Here is a 23888-nt window from a genome sequence, read left to right on the forward strand (position 1 = left end):
TTTAAAGCATTTTTATCAGCGCTGAGTTAGTGACACCAAAAACATGCTGTATTTGATTCGAGGTAAACATTAGGCTGGGTCGTAGACATAAAAACTAGGACTTTCTTTGAGTGATTTTCACAAACCATTGAAAGATCTTAATACTTGGTGAGTCCTTTACAAAGTGAAAACACGATTCATAAGTTGCTGAAAAGATAATTTTAGTAGTCTCGTTTTGTTTGCCAGAGTGCCTCCCTAATACATAATCATAACATACATTGGACAAAAAAGTACACGGAAATTGAAAGTAAGACGGAAAAAATTTAATTATTCACCGATATTTATTTTATCGTCTACAAAACGTTTGATCAGAACACTACACTATATTCTTATTGGCACTCGATAGAAAAGACTGTAGGAACCTGATCGAACTACTAACTGGTCATTGTTTAATGACGACACAAGCCCGCAAAATGGGACTGACATATCGAGAAGACTGAAGAAAATGTTTAAGGCAGGATACAGGAGAAACAATGAAGCATCTCTTGTGAACTTATTCGGCATTGGGAAGACTATGCTGTATGGCCACAGAGTCTGTTAAAATTCACGTCAAGCACAAGCATCCTAAAGGATGAATATTCCTCGTGGACCAAGTAACCGAACTCCATCTGTTGTCGTAAAGAAGCAGAACTGGTATATTCTTGGCTCATTGGCCTACCAGATTAACTTAACCTAACCAAATCTATCCTACCATACCGAAACCTTACTAAGCCATCATTAAATTCGATCCTTTAAAATATCGACATGTGTGATGTGGGCGTGATTTTGAATGATTTTACACTAGTTTAAGATGACGAGATAAGCATATATAATTAAATTTCAATAAACTGGTCTAAAATACTCGAAATTTCAAAAAAATTAAGGCAGCACAACGCCTATAGTATATTTTTTGCAACGAACCCCACAGAGACCTTCTATAAAAACCTCGCGACCGACGAATTTGGCGTTTCTGACAATATTCTTTAGAGGGTTTTGAAAGATGTGTGACTTTTAAGCAAAACTTTTATAAGGAAAGTGGGCGTGGCTACTTTCGGAACTCTATAATTTTGAAATCATTGCGAGAGATCACTTTGTAGAGAAAGGATACAATAAATGGTAAGAAATGAGCTATGAAATGAGAAGAATGGGTTATGATAAAGAACGCTTGACCTCTTCTGCTTCAGTGGTTATCAATGGGATTAAATAATAACATAATTATTGAAATGATATACAGAATGGAGCCATGTGTAGAAGTTCACGCTAGTGGGTAAAGTGCTCTGAGCGCCATTCGATTTGAATGGGCAGAAACGCTTCTATTACATGAGGCTCAAGACCAAGTATTCTCTGGGCAGCAAAGAAAAACATCCGTTTGAAGGCGAGCTAAAGTGAGAAAGCGAACCACTCCAAGGGTTGTGCGTAAAAGGCACGAATAAAAAGGACACAACAGCCATCGCTGTTGTAAACTCGGCTATAACCGAATGGACCAAAATGGACTTTAGGTACATCGCTCAAACTTATTTACATCTACCAGAGCCGTATCGCCTGCCACTGCCACCTGAGACACCTCATCAATAAAATTAAGTTGCCGTTTTTATTTTTAGTGCCGGAAGAGAGAAACACAGTGAAGCAACAGAAGTTTTCCATGCTTTTGACTAATGTGTAGGAAGATATTTCTATTTTTTGAGTGACTACAAATTTGCAGTTTTTCCCAGATACACTCACACACATACACACACACACAATAACTTACAGTTGACGCACTAAGATCATTAGATAAATTACGAGCACACAAGGGAGCAAACAAGTATCAAAACACACGCGCAAATCAACAGCTTAGGCGCTTCGTATGCTGAATCACCGACCCAACGTAAACCCACTTGACCGCCCTCAGGTCTCCGTATTGTTGCTACATTCGCATATTCTTTAGCAATCATTCAACAGCTTCATGCTACCTTGTTGCTTGTATAATTTAGGTGCTACTCGACCTTTAGAGAGCCTATCCTCTTCTCATGCGTCTCCTATGAATTTGTGCTTGAAAGAGTTTAGCATAAAACTCAAAAAATGTCCTTTTTACGCTTACCTGCACGGGTTTCTATGCAGCCTCAACTGTTTTGCTTTTCCTCCATTATTTTCTCATACAATTTAATGCGAGTCTCCGAAAGTGTATGGCCACAAATTGATTGTCGTCAATTTATGTACCCTTTACTGCATTAAATTTTTAGAAGTGTGTGTTTGTTTGGGGATTTTTGGAGGTAAATTATTTACAAATACAACTCTTAGGTAACGGATTAATGTGTCTTTTATGGGATTCATTAGAAGCGTTGAAATCGAACTTTTTAAGCTCTTCGAGTAGGCAATTCTTGGCAGTTAAGGATTTAGAAAAGCGTCTTATATCTTGATAGCGTCTCGGTTTCGCTTCAAGGTTTATTTTTCGAAGCAATAAAGTACTCAATATTTGAAGAAAAGTTTTCCGTAATGACCAAGTGCTTTACAAGTAGGCGCTTTCTTCAGTTTAAATAATATAATGAGCCAAAAGCAGCTAAATCAATTCATAGTAAATTTGCAAGGAATATGTTAACAAATAATTATTTTCCTAAAGTCCCTATACATTTACAACTCCCTCGATTCCAAAAAGAAAAAACGTTTCAATGGCGCACAAATATCTTTTATTATAATAAGAGCACTTTGTCGATATGAGACGGTTTTTTGATTGAAACCTGGCAGTTCAGGGCATCACATCTGACAAGCTTCTCCAGCTGTTCAAGTGGGATTTTTCGTGGGCCCACGAGAAAACAGCCTATTTACCAAACCAAACCTAACCTATTGCGCTCTACATTGTATAAGTTTAAGGATATGAGTCTGTTTATTAGTCCGCTAGATGTCCAATGGGTCCTCAGTGGTTTTGTAACGCATCAAAGCTTTGTGAAGAAAAAAGCTAGGGCTTTGAACTTTTTTGCTGTTTAAGAACTGAAATGCCATTGACGCATTTCTGGACGAACAAGTCATTGAATTTCTTTCTGGAATAATAATATATAATCGGAACAGGACAGTCCTAAGTGAACATTACATTCAAAATTTTTTATTCTAATTTAATTTTGAACTACTCATCTTGCCGATACGATTGGGTTAGAGTTGTCACCAAAAAACTGGACAGTCGCAGTTTTAGGTGGCTGGAATTATAGTTCTAAACAAATAGCAAGCTTTTCGCTGGTAGTTGTAAGAACTACTCAATGCTAAAAAGTATGTTGAGAAAACTACAAGACTAAAAAGCTTATCAGGCAATGCCTTTTGTCAATCCAGTTTGAAATAAAAGTGTTGATAAACTTGGCTAACTGGTGAAGATTTTTTGAGCTTTAAGGTTAATAAGAGGAACAAATTGTCAAGCTTTTAAAGCTTTTTTTGAGCTTTTGCGCTGTGAAATTCAAGATTTGTCGGTTATCAGTAAAATCAGATACACAAAAGACTAGCATTCGAAATATTGAAAAAGTTGTCGGTGCGCAGTAGAATGCCATTCAAAACATAATTCAAAATGAAGCTACTAAAAGCTTTTTTGAGCTTTTGCACTGTGAAGCTCAAGTTTCATTAATTATCAGTAAAATCAGGTATACAAAAGACTAGAATTCAAAATATTAAAAGTTTTTATTCAAGCTTTCAAAAGCTTTTGCACTATATAAATTAATATTTACTTATTATCAGAAAAATCAGGAATACAGCAGTATAGCATTTGAAATATAAAAGCCTTATTCAAACTTTATAAAGCTTTATTTAATATTTCTTAACTTTTATTCATGCCTTTCTAAGCTTTATCTGAGCTTTTGTACAAAAGTGTTTAATACTTATTTATTATCAGGAAATAACGCTCTTTGTGAAGATATTTGGTTCACCTTATCACATTAGTCTGAGAAATACATACATATGTACATATATCCATAATAGTAGCTCTTGATATCCAAAATTATTCTGTTGTTTGAAAATGCTCTCAACGCCATGGCGGCACTCAAAGCTTTCATTTATTATCAGAAAAGACACGTATACAATAAACTAACGTTTGAAATATAAAAGCTTTATTCAAGCTTTCAAAAGCTTTATATGAGCTTTTCCACTATCGAATTTAATATTAATTTATTATCAGATAAAATCAGGAATGCGAAAGTGTATCGATGAATCAAGGTTTCTAAAGCTTTATTCAAGCCCTGTAAAGCTTTTTTCAAGCTCTTTAAAGCTTTATCTGAGCTTCTGGAAAAATCAGGAAAGCACGCTCTTTGTGAAGAAATTTTGTTCACCGTGTCAAAAAAAAATGAGAAATATAGCCATAATTGTAGCTCTGGATTCCAAAAAATATGCTGCTTTTTGAAAAAGCTCTCAACACTTTGGCTCAAAATTTACTCAAAACTTTCATTTATTAACAGAAGTCTAAAATTTGAAATTTAAAAGCTTTCTAAAGCTGTACCTGAATGAATATGGAATTCAATATTGACTTATCATACACAGAAGACCAACATTCAGACAGCATTCGAAATATAAAAGCTTTTTTGAAGCTTTATTTGAGCTTTTATAGTTAAATTCCAAAACTTATTTAAAGTCTATAAAATGAAGTCCTGGTGAAGAAATTTGGTTCATCGTTACTAGTTGTTCGAAGGAATACATATACCATATACGTATATATCGGGATGAAATACCTTGATTTCTAAAAAAGCTCTCAACTAATCAAATTACTATAAAGCTCTTTTCATACTTTTAAATAAAATTATTGGCACCAATAGTATTTAAGAGTTGAAGGTCCCTCACAATCACTTCTATTGACATTTTATTTTGGTTAGAAGTATTTGTAAAGCATTATATACAAAACAATATGATTCGGTCTTCACAATACGTACCCGCCTGGCGTTAGCTGCCCGCTTTTCGCTTGCGTATGGTCAGCATTGCATTCAGCTGGTAACGACCCACTTTACCACTTTGCCGGAAACCGGAACCAAGCCGGAACAAATACTTTTGAATTTTAATTCCTTTCATACGCACAGCAAACATACACACACACATTAAAAGCTTTTGCTGAAGAAGCTTGGCCGGGCGACACAAGGGTTAAAGGCCGCACAAGTAAGCAGCGCGGCATTTATTTTACGTTTTTTCTACGAAATTAACACTTTTTCTGTTTCGCAAAGCGCCAGCTGTTGTGGTGTTGTTGCTGGCTGAGCAATGCGGTTGCCTGCCACATTGTTGTGCGGCTGGCGTAATGCCGGCGAATTCTCTAAGCATCGGTGGCTGAGCATTTGTTTTGTCACATAAGACGGCGCTGTTTTTCGGCGGCTTTTCCGCTGAAATTCGCCAGGCAGCGTACACAAACACACTCACACATATACTCACATGTGTTTATTAGATTTACATGCATTTGCTTTGACTCTTTCTTTGTGCATTCCACGCTTTTCAATTGGACTTGCAAACTACTTTTTTGATTTTTGTATTTTTGTTGCTGTTGTGTGTGTTTTTGTTGTTTCTGCTTTGTTGTTGTGCGAAATTGTTTTGGTTTCTGCCGCGATTTGCCAACACAATTCGCTTTGTTGCAACAATTTCCACTTTTGTAGCCATTATTTGGCTTGCTACTGTTGTTATATTTGTTGTTGTTGTTGCACTTGTCACCGTTGTTGCCATCCGCTGGCATGTAGCCAAGTATGCAACAAACGGACGGCCCAACAAAAGGCATACAAACAATGCCTTAACTCACAGCAGGAAACTTCAACCGAGAGGGAGAGCGGAAAAGAGAGCGCGATAGGAAAGTGAGGTCCCAAGAAAAGTGTTGCCCGGTTGCCATTGTCAGTTAAGTAAAATTCCAGCTTTTTTTTATTGACAAAGATTGCAAATATCTCCTGCCTTTTGTCAAAGTAGGCATGCTAGAAAGCAGGCCAAACGAATTCGAATTGAAATTAATGAAAACCAAGCTGTAAATGAATAACAAGAAAAGAGAGAGCAAGAGTTAGATTAATTTTATATTTGAGCAGGAATCTGTGCCTAATATGTGCGGTGTATAAAAAACGTTTGTATAATATTTGTTCCGAGTTAAATTGCTGATTTGTGGGTGTAAGAAATGCAACGCTGATATAGTGCTGACTCATACCACCAATATGGAGGATCAAACAGACCCTCGCACATCAACAACACGGCTAGAGTCTGCCACAAATTTATTGAGGCGGCAAATACAAAATTCAGTAAATTCGCCGAGTTCGTGTGGCAACCGATATACTTCAATGGAAGTCTGCTGAAGGCTGTATAGTGGAGCACACTTTCTATAGGTTTCATTCTCATCTTCTTCATGCAACTTTAACAAGTTGCGTCTTCCAAAATCATTAGCTTCACCGCAAGACTTCCAAAGGGACAGTGTTCAACTAGGACGCCTATCACTGCTGCGATGTGAGCCTTACTTAGAGTTAGCAGTTCAATGAATCTTATACGTTCCACTCTGGACCAAAAGGTGTTCGCAACCCTTCAAGTACTGGTTACGTAACCAAAAGTTGCTGAGTAAGTTGATCATGAGCTTAACTTACTCAGGGAGTTTTACAACAAAGAACTAAATTTGTCGAGAACTTAGCTTATTCAAAGAACTTTGAGGTTACGATTGATTATTAGTTCGCTTTGCTGAAAAATAAGCAACTAAGCTCAATTTTTCGTTTGTTTAATGGGAGTTGAAGAACCAAAACTCAAAAAAAACTCCAAGTGGAACCACTAAAGTTCATTTTTTAGATTTAACATATATACATTAGACAAATGAACGTGCACTTTCTGTTCCAAAATTGATAGAAAGATATCGTTCGCCATCGGATAATTAATTTTCGCGAACGAAACCATAGCCGACTTGCAAAAGTCCACAGTAAAGAGTTGTCTTGCTGCAATTTAAGCGAGATGTCTTGTGTTCAACTACGGATAGACACTGGTCTTCCCGAATTGTTTCCGTGAAATGCGCCCGCAGAGTGCCGTAGCTCTTTTTTCCGCACTGATCCTCGACATATACATCGCATCTTTTCATTGGCAATGCTGTGCCCGTCTTGCCTCTAGCTAAAACCTTGTTCAGCTTAGTAGCTTTTCACAGAAGTTCCTAAAGCTTTTCTGTTCTGCAGGCCAGATTCCCGCACCTTTTGCCTAAGATCTGAGTGTTTCCTTGACTACCAAGAACAGTAGGAAGTCCACTCCTTCGCTGTCCTTGGCTTCACAGCAATTAGGTTCTGTGTCAGCAACTCGGATATACAAATGAAATCAATATTGTTCCTCACTATTATTTAGGTTCTAAGTCTCTCGCTATAACTAGATGACAACCGAAGCTGCCGACGCGTGGTGCAGATTCACCTGGAAAACTTTCGCGTTCCACTACAGAATCGGTTCCATGATAAGCTGGTTTGCGCTGCCATTCATCGGTTTCGTTAACCCCTCCTGAAACTCCTACATGGGGAGTAGCACTTTTCCTTGTACGCAAGCCTTCATTCCAGAGACTTCCAGGGTTTCAGCAGTCGCAGCTTGCTTTGACATGCTTGCGTCGGAATGAGTGACATCCACAGTCGCCTGCATTTTTGCTGTTGTTCGCCTCTAAATTTTCATCTTGAGCTTATATGACCTTATGACCACCTAGCTGAAATTGTAGTTTGATTGCTGAGCTCGCGCGAATCGAAAGTTGATCTTAGTACAGAAAATAATTTTAATTTACAGTAGCGGGTTTTATTTAACATAGCTTATCCTTATTTAGCTAGCAGCTTTGGAAAACTACAAAATTAATTTACTAAAATTTTCGAAAAAAATCAAGAGATATTCTCATCGAAATGGCTGTAAAAAAATTTATGTAATATCAAAATTTAATACATGTAACAGATGTTAGCTAACAGTTATAAGGTTGTGTTAAAAGCAACAAATGTTAGTTAACAGCGACAGAGTAGTACTTAACATTAATATTACAGAAATTCAAAATTAACCACACAAATTGCGAACTTCACATATTTTATACTGAAAGGGAAGAAAATATGTGTGAAGAAGCATTTGCATACATAGAAACAAGATATATAATGAGTTATATATATAAATATTAAAATATACATATACTTTATGTATATGTATATATTTCAACAGAATTTTTTTTTTTTCAAGGAAAGGAAAGTTTGCGCGTCAACGAACCGCCGTGACATGCTGATTTGAGCCGGAAGTACTTGTTGGACACCAGACAAACGAATACTTATACTTTCTTGGCAGAAATGAAATCCAAACTCTCCTCAACGCCATTCCAGCTTACAATATGGCTTGACTACACAAAGTTCCTCTACAAAGTCAGCATTACGCAGCTTTTTCATGCCTCATTAACATCCAGTGGACTAGGGGGTTATGTCAGCATTAGTATACTCTAACTGTATATAATAATATGCGTGTGTTGAACCAAAGAAAGCACGTTGCTGGCTACTGTTTCCGTGATTTTCTGCTTCTTTTACTTACTTAGTTTAATTTTTTGTCTTTTCTTACGAAATTTAATATCTGCTATCAGTGAGTGCCTTATCGGAAGCAACAGCGCACAGCCAAGGTACACAAATGCTGGATGAAAAAAGCGCAAGCTGCACGAAAGGCGACTACAATCAAGCGACGTGTTTGGAATTTTAAAAGGAAAATTTAACAAAATTACGCAGTTGTCTAATTTTAAAGCAGAAAAATGAAAGTTGGCACAGACTAAGCGCCTTACGGTATGCAACGCACATATAATATACAATCATACAAACACACACCCAAGGAGACACGCACTTCGTAACGAGTCGGCCATTTGTGAAGGACAGCACGCTACAGCAAACACCAGCACTTGTCCTCGCTCGTGGTCCATTACGGAAATTTGCCAATAATTTAAAGTCACTTCAAAATTCTGGCAGCGTGCTGAGCGAATCATGCACGACTACTTACTTACAATATTTGCTTGTTATTATTCCTCTTATTGACTTTGTTAGCATTATTGATGCTGTAGAAGAATTTTTGTTGTTGTCAATTTATTTCGCTTGTTTTTGTTGTTGCTGTTGGTAATTGTGTGGTTGTTGTAGTTTTTATTGTTGTTGTTGTTGTTCTGGTTATTCACTACTGTTGCTGGTTTTGATATTGTTGTTGCTTTTCCATTGTTGTAAAGTTTGTTGCTCTTGTTTTTGCTTTTTTGTATTTGTTGTAATTTCGTTGTGGCGATGGTATTGTTATTTCTTTCGTTGTTGTTGTTGTTGTTGTTGCTTTTTTCGCCAAGTATCTTGCTCTTTTTTTTGTTTTAGTATCGTTTTTTTATTGTTGTTGTTTTTGTTATTTTCGTTTTTCTATATTGTTGCTGGTTTTGTTATTGTTATAAAGTTTTTTTCGCTTTTTTGTTCCTGTTGTGTTGTTGTAATTTCGTTATGGTTGTTGTTTTCTCATATTTCCGTTATTGTTTTTGTTGTTGTTCTATCTACTACGGCTTCTGTATTTGTTGTCAAGCCAAGAACAACACTCATCCCTCACCAACTTACAGCTGTAGCTGTAGCTATAACAGCGCCTCGTGCCAAACTGTAGCCATCCACGCTCTTGGAAATGCCAGGCATTAGCAAACATTACGAAACATTACCAATTTGTGAGAACTTAACACGAATGACCAACAAATTCATGCCATTCGCTTATGTTCGAGTCATGCTGTTCGCACGACTAGCACACTGACACAATTCCCGCTTGCCAACGACGGCTGCGGGCACAAACAAACATAACTATTAATTTGTTGAGAGTCACGGTATGAGGGGGAGGAGCGGGGTGATGAAGAGAGAGTAGTTACTATCGTGATTCTCGAGTAGCTCAAACAAGTGCATGAGCATGTTGCACAGTTGAAGTGTAGACACGCTGGCGAGGGGCTTTTAATGTAGGCAGTGTAAATGTGTTGCCTACATTTAGGCGCATATATGGACTGCGGCTTCTCTTGGCTGTCTTCTTGACTATTTCATTCGCAATTGCGTTTATCGAAATATTATGTGAGCACACAACTTAAGTAAACATAGATATATGTAAATATAACTGCATATATATATATATGTATATGTAATTTTGTATATATACATGCATAAATACCGATTGAAGTGCCTCTGCGAATATTTCAAGTGTCATTTATGCATGCAATTTGGGGTCTGTCTACATGTAGGTGTACGCATTGGTGTGTGTGTGGCCCCATTTGCATACTCAATGTGAATCAAGTGTTCATGTTTTAATGCATTTGACTGTAATAACAATGAAATTGTTTAATCAAGAAGTTGTTATTGATGTTTATGGGTAATTTCGCATACACGATGAAAATTTTACTTATCAAAAATTTAATTTTAGTTCTAGGGTTTGCAAGTCATCGACATAATTGGAGAGTTTCAGCGCTATGATCATTTCGATTTCGATTGACGTCCACGCAGTAAGGCTGGGAATCCTTCCAGACGCCATATGCAGTAGCTGTATGGAAGAGGGACGCTTTGGGAGGCCAAGACTCAAACACTTGGGAGCGCATATCTTCAGACATCGAACTGGCGGGAAAGGAAATTAAATGCCTGTTTCCACAGGCACATAAACGTTTTGCTAATTTATAAGTTCGAACTCAGGAATTCTACTACTACTAAGTCCGATCCCTGATCAGCCATCTAACCTAACCTTAACCTAACATCATTTCGATACAAATATGAGACAGTGAGGTCAGAAAGAAAAAAATATTATTGTAAATATGGAAAGAGAATCATCCCTTTAAGTTTACCAATTTATTTTCTAGCAAGAACTTTAGGATGAAGATACTAGATGCCTAAAATACGATTGCATGATTTAAAAGAGACAAAAAAAAAATAGAATTTTGGAGCGATAGTAAAGAAAAGAAAGTCGAGAAAATCCGAATGCTTCTCGAAATTGGTTAGCAGACTGAGATAGAAATAATATCGTATAAGGGAGTTATAGAAGAAAGACTTATTCTGTTCTACAGTGCAGCAGTATGGTGGACGGGCATACGGAAATCCACCTACCGGAAGCCAATGGAAAGGGTTCAGAGGCTCGCTGTGCTGTGCATAACGGGAGCTTTAAGTCCAACTCCAACGGCGGCTCTAGAACTGGTACTAAACTTACCATCTATGGACCTCTTTGCTGAAAACTGCGCAGCAAAATCGGCGGAACGACTACCGGTTGCAGAAGAAACAGCCTCTAAGTCTTTATACGGATGGCTCGAAAATGGACGAAGGGGTTGGTGCGAGAATATACTGAACAGAGTTAGGCATAAGACAGCCTTCTGAATTGTCGGTTCACTGCAGCATTTTTCAAACGGAAGTCTTCGCTGATGCGAAGCCACGGTACTGACTCATTAGAGACCTGTAGACAATTCGCCAATCAACATCTACGAAGACAGCCCAGTAGCAAACAAAGCAGTAACCTCGTGTCTCATATCAGCCAGAAGTGTCTTGGGAAAAAGGGCAGCAGGGGAGAATATTTTCAGAAGCAAGCAACTTCACTTCTACTGGGTGCCAGGACACAAAGGATTCGAAGGCGATGAAATAATGGACGATATCGCCAAGCACACCCGAAAGCGTGATAAACATTGGGAAACCCATGCTCTTTCTATACAACGATCTGTACAGAAGCTTGGTAAATAAAATCAACAACTGATGAAGCGAGATACCTAGATGCAAAACTGCAAAAGTCATGTGCAAAACGGCCGATCGGCAGTACACAAAATAACTATTGGCGCTCAGGAGAGTATTAACTGCTCACTGGTGTGTCTGGTAGCGACACACGCCCGCGGAAGGGAGCTGACAGTCCGAGAAGACTGCAGGAAATGTCTAGGGCAAGGCAGCAGCTAAACAATGAAGCATCTTTTGTGCACTTGTCTCGTATTGGCAAGACTACGCTGTAAGCACCTGGGGTCCACAAGGTATGATACACTGGAGAAGAGAGCAGATATCGATAGTGGGGCCACAAAGTATTTTAAAATTCGCGTCAAGCGCAGTTATCCTAAAGAATGACAACTCCTCATGGACCTAATGACTGAGCTTCATCTGGTACTGCAAAAGATTAAAAGTGGTCTATGCGTGACTCATTGGCATACCAGATCAACCTAACCTCACATAACATAAAGCAGTAAAAGAAGTCAAACGAGTATCATATAAGAGAATTTAAGGAGAAAAATAAGTCAAAAGTTTTTTTAAAATTGTAGTGAATGACTCCAAACACTGCTGCATGGAAAGAATGGCATTCAGCAGAGTTAAAGTGATAGACATGAAATAAATAATCTTTCCTTGAAATTTATTGCATGATATTCATACAATATTTTAAAATGAGGAGTACGCTATTTGATAGACAACTGCGGTTCATAAACTAGTGCAAGTTTATTGATCTCTCGAAGAAGTGCACAAGATACGTGGTGGGTATGATGTAAATCCAAAAGTGATTGAAGTGCCCAACTTTTAGCCAAGTTTGGTATCTAAGTTGGCTGCAAAAGCTTCAGAGTTAAGGTGGAATGCCAAATCGAAGAGACAAAGCAAAGTATGGCTCTATAGAGCGAAGAAGAATGGCATACATTTGAATAGCTCGAACTACGTTGACTACAGAAGTTTCCCCTCAGTTTTGGGCCAAGAAATATACCACTGCTTGAGAAGATGAGACAAATGATGATGGCTTTTTTGTATGAAAAAACGCACAAATGCGCGGAAGCTTTAAAATCCTTTAAAAATCTTCTAATATTTGCAATATGAGGTTAGTGGAAAGAGACTGGCTGCTTTCTGACTAACTTCGATCCAATATCTTGGAAAAGAAGAGATCCAGTTGTAATTTGAAGAATATTTCGAATTTTGGTCATCATCATCATCCTACCAATTTGCTATCGATACTCATAACAGAAATATTCAAGCCTAATTGCGCAAAATTTTGCTCAACAAAGTTTGCTTGCCTGACTGACTTCAAAAGAACTTTTTATAAACAAATTTTTCCCAGTGTACCAAGACAATTTAAACACTTAAGCAGTAAGTGGTGGTAAACATTGAAAATCACGTTGTAATATTAAGCCAAGACCCAACGCACATTAGAATTTATTTAATTGCTTTTTACAAGTGGCTAACATGCGAAGCTGTAACATAAAACGTGTCCTTACGGAATTTAAACTTGGCCACTGCAAATTTCAAACAAACTGACATGGCAAATTTGCAAACACGCACCTATTTACATGTATATATCTATTTATATATATATGTATTTATTCAAACATAGCTATGTTTACGCTGCCACAGCGTGTTATGCCACAGTCCTTGAGTAACTTAGCAAATGCTCGAAACTCTTGTAAGCCTACGACTAGCACACAAGTACATAAATACATATATACATACTTATGTACTTATAAATTCTACTAGCTGCCCAGTAAATGTGTATTTAGTTGTGACAAGTGCCATGCGGCAGCGGTAGTCAGTCAATGCCACAAAACCGGCTCGTATATCGCACGTTAGGGAGCAATTTTGAATTTTAATAAACCAAACACCTTCCCCGCTGTGTTCAATTGCACTCAACGTCACTCGGCCGCAACATCTCTCAACCTTATCGTACCACGACTAGGTCGTCTGTCGTCGTCGTGCCACATTTTGTGTGCTACTTCATTAGACAAATTTGTACAACATGTTGCTCAGCTCGACGCATAGCGTGACTCGCAGGTTTTGCGCTAGTCATTGTCGGCACAAAATTTTGTGTTTTTGTTAAATGCAAACCAACAAAGACATATACAGATTTTTGGGGAGAAATATAGCAGTATTTACTTACTTAATCTGCTCTTCGAGAATTATTAACTACGGGAAGGACTAAATTGCAGACTGCGATGTTGTGTTTTCAAAGTTCTTTTGGGTTTCACATAAGTTGAAGTAATTTTACGCTGCCATGAAAAAAGTAGACAAATTTGAGGAAGATCGCGTAAAGTGACGTTAAAGCCTGATCTGTGGAAAATCCAGTTATATATATACATATCTTAAACTCCTCAAAAAAGGATCTCATATCATGTGTGGGCATAAGTTACTGCTAAGCATTGGATACAAAATAAGCTGCCGGACAGTGTAGAAACTTCAAGTCTTCCTCGTGATCTTTAGACATTGAAAAAAAATATCGTTGAAACTCTGAAAATCGGCTCATAAGCTTCTTGATGTTTGTAGAAGTGGTGTAGAGAAAGACCAAGGGTAACAGGTCAATTGAAAAGTAACCAAGGGCTACTGAAATCTTCAAAGTCAAATAATAAACTTCTAAAACAAGGCATGGCCATGATGCTAACTAGCACTCTCACTGTAGGAGATGGGCCTAGATTTCGTCTGATTACTTTCATGAACCGTCTCGATCCGCTTTCACTACTCTTTGGAGCTGACCCTATTTTCTCTACTGCAATCACATACAGCTTCAGTTCTAGTGAGTCAGCCCGTTGAACGATTTCGCTAAATGTTGCTGCTGTTGTCGTGCGAGGCTTTTTACTGAGGGAGTATTGCCCTTAATGTGTTCAATGTCGCTTGAATATAGTTTGAGTCACACTCGAACTCGCTGATTCGCCGTTCTCGCCGCCGTTAAGTATACTTTTAGCCCTCTCAAGTATGCTGGCATGCCGTTCAAATTCCTGAACAGTCTGCCTCCCACCGCAGCGAGCTACTAACTTTGCTGCCACGCAGCGGTCCGAATTCAGCTTCCTTGCTGTTATCGCCTTCTTGCTACTGGGACTTTTAACGTTGACTGCGGTCTTCAAACTCCCTGTGAAGCAAGCAGAGGTTCCTCGTGATTCCTGCTCGCACCTCAGGCCTACCTGTGCATCTAGCCAGGAATCTTCTGCTGACTGCCTTACCATCCTTCGCAGATAGCCACGCTTTCAAAAGGAACGTTTTTTCGCAGCCTTTTGTGGAGGACGATTTCATCGGCTCAAGCAGTGATCCCTCAGTCCGATCTTAAAGTCGCTTTCGACCTACTGCCACCTACATCCGTTTCGATTATTCTGTTAAGAGGCCAAGGTGAGGGTTGACGCACGCCTTTATATGGCATAGCCGTTCATAGCCGGCCTGTGCAAAGTATGACAACCTTCAACCTTCACCTATTACATCAACTTGATGGTGACGGGTGAGGAATGTACTGCGAAGCCTGCCAGTGTTTTAAAGGGACGCAAGCAGTGTCGACATTAACTCGCCGGCCATTTCTGCAAGGTGTTACTCCCACACATTCAGTTGACAGAATAGTTCGACCCCCAGCCCAGGGTTCAAACGAATCCAAAAGCGTCAGTTCTGAAATCGTAATCCGAATCGATCCGGGGCATCTTCATTAGGAACCCGTGATGACCACAGGTCATATAGTATTACTTAGAATGCACCGCGCGGTGGCGACTCACCTCCCATTCTGTCTCTAAGTGTAACTGAAATATTTGAATATAAGAAATACACATTTAAGAAAGTTGCCTACATTTTGGCGCAATGACATATTTTGCTTTTGTAGTGATATTTTTTGCATTTCTTAAACGCTTCAGCAAAACTCCAATAAAATTGTTATTATGTATAGAAAATGTGTATTAATCGAGGGTTTTTAAATATTTTTCTATATTTTTAGAATTATTTTTTCAATTTTTCTTTGATTTATTTTTTAATAATTTTTGTTTTCAAAAATATTCTTATTCAAATTCCTACTCGTAATTGCTTTAAAGAATTTTATTGCCCTTTGCTTTGTTCATTTACGGTTTCAGTAAATGAAAACCAGTGCAGATGTGTATACCTTCGGCATACCAAGCAACACCGAAAAGTATGCAACGAATTGCCTTACAGCATAACTTTCGCCAGCAATTTGCGCTTTGTTTGTGCTTTACGCAAGTGGTTTTATTTTCTTTTGGTGCAAGCAAATGCAAGCTGCTGCCAAATTGAAATACAATACAGATGGGCTATCGTCTGCATATGCATGTGTGTGCCTGTGTATGTATGTGCTGGTATATGAGGAAAACAAAAGCATTTCATCACTTGAGTGAGAAAAACACAAACGTGCAAAAGTTAATAAAAATTGCTTCATTAACACTCAATTTGCGGTTCGTTGCACACATGCCACCACAACACACATACGCACATACATGCATGCATGCAAACACATATACGTATCACATGCAGTACTAGTATATACAGAAGCACGCTTTGACCAGCCGCTCATTTGCATGCATATGCTTTCAGCTTTGGTTTATATGCACACGTACCGATTTATAACAACACAAATACAAAACAACTATATATGTATATATATATCGCTGTGCGTTTGCTGGCCTAGCGCATTTCGTATTGTAATTGTGCCAAGTCGGCATAACCACAAGCCTCGAGAACTTAGCACACTGAGTCAAGAGGCCAATAAACCAAATCACTAGTCCAAAAATATGCTCGAGTCCTGCTTCACACACTACAACAACCACAGATATATATATATATATAAATGTGTGTGTGTGAGTCTGTATTACCCATCAATACTCGCGCTGCTGGCGCCAATTAAACTTTTGAAGGCGTCTTCCTTCATTTCCTTCGCGCATATATGTATGTACACGTACGTATGTGGGCAGCACAGGCGATCGATTGTGGGTTTCCGCTCCGCTTCTGCTCAGCTGTTTGCGGCGGTAGCGGTGCACAATGCCGTTGCTTTGGCTTTCACTAGCCGTTCATGCGTGAATTCACATTGCAACCTCGGCTCGCGCGCACTTGTACTCAATTGCCAGAGCGTCTGAGTAGCTGCGTAGTTGAGGAATCACTGTGAAAACGCTGAACTGGTTTTGACTCAGCATATTTCCTTCGTTTTCTTCCCTCAAAATGCCTAATGTAGCCTGAAAGGAAGCACTTATTAATTTTGGAAGTTTTTTTATATTTTTCCGGTCAAAAATTTGGAGTACCGCGTGTTTAAACCCGTTTCTTCTTTTTTCGGCATTGGACTGTTAGTTCTATCGATCATTTTTCAAACGTCTTGAAAAAAACAGCTCAGTTTCAATAAAATTGTAGAAGGAAACATTGCTTAGCACCACATAGCGACTTAAGTTTCGAAGAGCCGAGACTAATAAGTGTAAAGCAGTACCAAAGCAGAAAATCTATTCCCGACCACTTCTATAGCACAAACGTTTATAAATATCTCGTATCTGCTCGATGTAACTCGACAAATATCAGTTGAAGAAATCTAATTAGCTGAATATACTATATATATTCATCGGTGATCTTTAGAAAGTATTTGACTATTTTCTTGACCGAAAGTTTTGTATTCAGCAAAACTTAGTATGACTAAAATTTTTTGGGATCATCTGTAATAAGTAGGCCCTACTTTCCACCATTTTCCTCTCGATATTCTCAATCTATGCCTGAACTTTTGAAATAACGGGTACTTCATCTTGAAGTTCCTTAAAGCTGGTATCATTTAATATTTTCTTCCGCTTCTTGCTAGATATCAACATCTCAGTTTTCAGGTTTTCTCAGATTCAGTTTTTACATATTTATTTTCATGTTTTCTTTACACAATCTTCTGCGCTAGATTGCATTGCAACTAATTTATTAGAGTTCTTGATAATTTCATGGTTTTATTTCCCAAAAAGCATATAATGGCATAGGTTTCATCAAACAATGAGTTAACAAAAATGAGTTCAAAATATTTCCGCCAAAACTCCTAGTGGCTTTTAGTTTAAGCTTTCGAAGTCAAAAAGCTTTTGGTTCGAGCTAGATTCCGTAGATTACAAACTTTTGGTTTAATAATTTTAAAGTTAACAAGATTTTGGTGTAAGCTTTTAAAAACCGAAAAGCTTTTTGTTGTAGCTTTCGAAGATTCAATAGCTCTTATATTGAGAACTCGAAAGATACAAAATTTCGAGGGCATTTTTTTGAAAATTTTAAACATTTTTCGTTTGAAGATTCGAAAATTAAAAAAATAGTTTTGGTTCAAGCCTTCGAAGATTAGAAAGCTTTTGATTTGTAAATTTGAAAGTTAAAAGGACTTTGGTATTAACTTTTAAAAATTTTGAAAGCCTTTGGTTTGAACTTTCGAATGTTGAAAAGCTTTTGGTGTAAGTTTTTGAAAACCGAAAAGCTTTTGGTTCCAGCTTTGGAAGATTAGAAAAATTTTAGTTTCAGAATTTTAAAGTTAACAGATTTTCGTGTAAGCTTTTTAAGCCCGGAAAGCTTTCGAAAATTAAAATGCTATTGGTTTGAGGATTCGAAAGTTAAAAAGATTTTGGCATTTATTTTTTAGAGTTAAGAAGCTTTTGGTTTGAGCTTTAGAAGATTAAAAAGCTTTTGGGAATCAAAAGGCCAAAAAAGCTATGCAAGGAATTAAATCTCATAAAATCTATTTTCATTGAATTTTTTGTTTAAATTGTTTTGCTGTTGTATATTAAAATTTTTAAATTTTAATTTATTACAAATGGAACAGGCTCTTTTCAGAACAAAAAAGAAACATCTCGCTGGTGAAAACTCTTTTAATGGATAGTAATGAAAAATAAGCTTCTTGAGCGTTTTCAAGAAATAGCTGATAGAGGAAGTGACAACTGCAGTTTGCAACTTAGCTTTTCAAGCTTTAATTTTGGTTCGAAGAAGTTTTAAATCCGGAAACAGTTCCAGTTTATTTATTTTCTTGACAAATTTTAGTTGAACGATTTTTGTTTCAGTAGTTCGAAAAGTAGTTAAGCTAATAAAGAAGTTGTTTGGCCAGCATTTAAGTTGCCGGCTGGAAGATTTAAATGAATCTAGCTATCTTTAGTAGTACTTTTCGATATAAAATATTCAAATTGGTGAATTCGGAGAAGGAGAAGAGCTGACATACATATGTAAGAGCATAAGGACAGTTGGTGAGTACCTTAATGCTGGCTATAGACTCAAGTTTCTTATCGCACTATGCAGTAGCGTTGACATCCTAGAAAAGTAATTGTAAGAGGAGGTAACAATAAAGTTACAGCGCTGAAATCTTTTATAAAATATTTTAAGAAACACCCGTGTCTCAAATACTTAATATTCACTTAATACATTGATATCATTCGGCTTTGCCAGTTGTATGTTCGTTTCGCCACTCGCTAATAATGTTTTTAATTTGTAAAATTATAACATCTCTCTAATTCTGCTGCTTTAACCTTTTTCTTTACCAGTGCTAAATACACGTTCGTTTCATCACTCGTTAAACATATTTTCTACTTTTTTGTAATTCTATCATTTTCAGATAATATTTTTTTTAGTTTAGCTTCATAAATGATGCATGTCATAATGCGATTAAACAACAACAAAAATTTTAATTTTACTATTTAGCAAAAACAATTATTATGTCCATCTAACTATATATTGTTGTCAGTCAAGCCGCACGTTTTATTAGTCGATGTAATAACAAGCATAATTTTAGGCTAATTGCTCTGATATTGGTCAGCGCTGAGCACTTTAAAATATACAGCAAATACAAATTTAATTATGAGTATGTAAGCGTGTTGTTGTTGTTGCTACGCGCAATTAAAATATGAAAACAACAGGAATAACAACAACAAATATATATAATTATATAAACGAAAATTGCAACAACAACAACAACGTATGCATGTTATGGGATAACAAAAACACTAACGGTAAATCGAAACTGGCTTCAAACAGTCAACGACTGATAGCGCGTTGCACAGTGTGCGGGGGATAAAGCTTGACATTAACAACAACGCATGGCATAACATAGCAAGGCATGGCGTGGCTTTCACTACGAATTTGTCTGCGTTTATATTTATAATTAACGAATTAGACAACTGCGTAAAAGCAGAGCATAAAATTGCAATGTGCAATAAGATTGGCAGAGTGTGATGAGTGTGTAACCACCATTGGGCCGCAGAGGAAGGAGATGTGTAACATTAATATATACGGTAGCTCGACCTGGACGTGAATGTGCTTAACTTTTCACTTAAAATGCTCGAAAATGGCGGGCACAGTGGGCGAGAAGCGAAAAATATTAAAAAAAAATTTTTTTCTAAGCTCAAAATGTTAAAATTTATGTTCTTAAAATTAGTTTTGTTTAAGCAATTCGTCATAAGACTTGTTGCACAGTGGGATGAAAACCTGAAAAGTAAAAAAAGTGTGTTTTAAATTGTATTTAATAAAAATAAAAATAACTTTAACTTTAATGAAATTTTTTATTTCGTTTTAAATATTTTAATGAATTTTAGATTTTTTTGCTGTTTTGGTAAAAATTACAAAAAAAAAAAAATAAAAATAACTACACAGTGGTATCACATTGAAAGAAAAGCTTGAAAAAATTTGTCAACCATACTGTTTAGTGCGACCAAAATTGGTCGCGTAAAATTACAAAAACAAAAAATTTTTCATTGCACAGTGGTGTGGCAGACAAAAAATATTCGCCAAAAATTTGAATAATAACTTTTTATGCTACTAATTTTTTCTACCTACAGATTATTTTTTATTGCATAAATTGTGAATAAAATGCTCCGCACATTGGTATAGTACACAAAAAAATTTAAAAAAAAATATTTAATATTAGGTGGTCAATTGCTTCCCTAAAGGCTGACCAATGTAAAGTAATATAAAAATGTTCTACCTTGGCATGAACACAACAAATTTTTGTAGAAAAGTAAAAAAATATGTTTCGAGTATAATTATTTTCGTTTTGAAAAGTAAAATAATTTGTTGCACAGAGGGTTGAAAAAACAAAATATTTCCAAAAAATTCAAAGAAAAAAAATATTTTTTTTATACATATATATGTATAATATATTTTCACATTTTGCACTGTAGAGTATGATTTTGCACAGTATAATTTTTTTTCGAAAAATTTACTAAACGTCAAAAGCAGAAGAAATTTGAAAATTGCTATTTTTTTATATAAAAAAAATCGAGAATGAAAAAAATTTTTTTTGCCATTTCAGCCCACTGTGCGCCGCCACTATGCGCTATATCCGACTACGTAATGTCGACTGTCATATAAGTATTTTTACTGCAAACTTACCGAACACACATACACACATATGTATGCGCACATATTACAAGTACATACAACTGTTGGGGTATGCGTTGGACTGTGGAGGAAAAATTGTAAATTTTATCAGCGCTTATGTGTTTTTACAGAGGACATTGGTGCCATTTTATGAGACCACAATTAACCGAAGCATAAAACCGCAGCAACAACAGTCATAACACACGCTGATGGCGGCGGCAACAGCTACCATGCGGGCAGAAATAAATGCACTGCGCAGACACACACACAGACACTAACACACGACTTTCAGTGAATGAAACTGAAAACATCGGAAAAACATTAGCATAATGACGTCTGTTGTGCATAATATTACTGGCGTGTGTGCATTACAGTAACACACTTACATACTTGTATGTTGTGCGTGCGGCTGTGTGGTCCGACGGGACGTATGAGTGACCCGGTTGCACGAAAAATGCGCTGAAATTAAATTCGCCGCGCGCTTTTAATGAGCAACAACCATTTAAATGCATATGTGTGTGTGTGCGTGTGTTTGTGCTTGCACCAACAACAACTAACCGGGCTATGTTGTTATTTGCTTTGCGCATGCTTCTATTGGGTTTTTGTATGCCCTCCACTGATAATAATAACAGTAATAACAATAATAATTTGTTTTTCTGCTTGTTTTGGCTCAAGTTGTTATATGCACGCATACATTTGCAGTGCCATACATTTATGTAGCATACATTCAGGCGTTAAACGCGATAATTCCTCATCACTACTTTGCCAGCCATAAGCGGGTGCAGTGTTTTCATTGCAAAATTTCGCACACATTTTAATGCGCTTGTTTTTGCTTTGATACACCACAGCTCAATGCTTGTTGATTCGTTGGCTTAAGATGATTAAATTTTGTGCAAATTTGCCGCACAACAAAATCGTCAAACAATATTATCGTGCATTATATTTATCTAGTGGCGCATTAACAGGTTTTTCGCTAACTAAATTTCAGGTAACATATTGTTGTTGTTGTTTGAAATATATGTTGTGAGAAACATAAATACTTATATTTTTATGTAATGAAGTTGATAGGTGGATGTAAGCTAAATAAATGTCGATTGCACCGCGACCTAAGGTATATTATAAACTTATTATGTGACTATTAACAGCTAGAGTGGCCTAAAATTTTGTAATTATTATTTTCTACTCTTCAGCGATTTCTTTTAATTTATGAAAGTGTTAATGGAAATGGTATCTTTGCATCAGCTGGGAATCACAGTATAGATTTATAAATTAATAAACAGGCTACCGTAGCTACGAAGTGATTGTATAGAGAGAATAAAAAAGTTTTCTGTAAAAGCACTTGGTTCTGATTGTTCAGTTTGTACGGCATCTATTTGCTATAATTATACGATCTGAGCTATATTTTCGGAGATTAATACAATACCTTAGCCTATAATACAAATAAAAAAGTTTTCCATATAAAGACTTGATATGGAGTAACTATTTGTATGGCAGCTATATGCTATAGTTTTCCAAACTGAACCATATTTTCGGAGATTGTTGAAATATCTGGAATAATAATCTGTATCAAATTTCGTAAAGATATCTCGTCGTATAAAAGAGTTCTTCATACAAAGACTCGATTCCGATCGTTCAGTTTATATGGATGCTATATGCTAAAGTTGCTCAAATTCGGCGATTCCGACAAATGAGTAGCTTCTTAAATAGAAAGATCGTGTGCAAAAGTTGAGGTCAATAACTCAAAAACTGAGCGACTAATTGTTCATACAGTATACAGGCAGGCGGACAGAGGGACATGGCTTAATCAACTGATCTCATCACGCTGATCATTTATAGTACATATATATATATATAAGTATATATATACATATATATATATGAGGGTGTTTTTTTTTTTATTAAGTTTTTTCAGTCTCATTATGAAATCTCCTTGGAAATACCCTATAAAGTTCCTGAAAATTTGAGCCCTTTATATTAACATTAAGGATTAGACCAAGGCATGTAAAAATGTCCATTGAAAATACACGACAATCATGATTTTTCAACTTTAAATTTGTATAGCTCAGAGGAATTTTTTGGCATCGCTTTGACTTTAGACACGTATTCCTCAGAATTGAACACTCTACAAAAGTGCTCATTGCGGCAAAGTCGAAACTCACACCGGCGACGTAGTACGGGGCTCTAAATCTGATTTTTCCACGAAATTCGCATTTTTTTGTATATATCTCATAAATGACAAGAGCTATAGAAAAAATGTGCATGCCAAACTTGTAGGAAATTTTATTTGCTACAAAAAAGGTCCGAGGTCAAGATCGCTTTCATTAATACTTCTCGAGATATTCGGCTTTTTAAGTAAGGTTTTATAGAATTTTCATGGATGGTATGTAATAAAAGCTATGTTTGTTTTTCAAAGTCGTGCTTTAAAATGTATAATTCAAGTTTTTTAGTAGAAGAAAGCAGCAACTATACACCTGCCCTTCGCAGCTTCATTTTTGACCTTTGTCGGTCTTGAAAGATGTGCAAAGAAATTTCGGATCAGGTCAAATGGTCAAAGAATTGTTTTGAATGTTCTTAAGCATATACAGAACTTTAAAACTATTACCAATGTTGCACGCAAAGAAAACCCCAAAAACTTCAACAGAAATATCCCGCAGAATTAACACTATCTCCCGAAGAGAGCCAAAACGAATTTAATGTCCAAATTTCCAAGAAAATAATTGCCCTGGTTTGGTCATGTCTTGACTTCACGACAGAACAGCACATAAAACCACTTCTGACTAAAATTCAAAGGAAAGAATGCATAGACTTTGCCAACTCTTATTGGTCTTGGACAACAAATCAACGAAGCTATGCCATTTGGAACGATGTAACAAAAATTAATCGCTTAGGTCCTGATGGTCGAAGGTATTTTCGCCGTCCAATAATTCAAGA

Source organism: Bactrocera tryoni, chromosome 3 (genome assembly GCF_016617805.1).
Source record: "Bactrocera tryoni isolate S06 chromosome 3, CSIRO_BtryS06_freeze2, whole genome shotgun sequence".
Lineage (NCBI taxonomy): Eukaryota > Metazoa > Arthropoda > Insecta > Diptera > Tephritidae > Bactrocera > Bactrocera tryoni.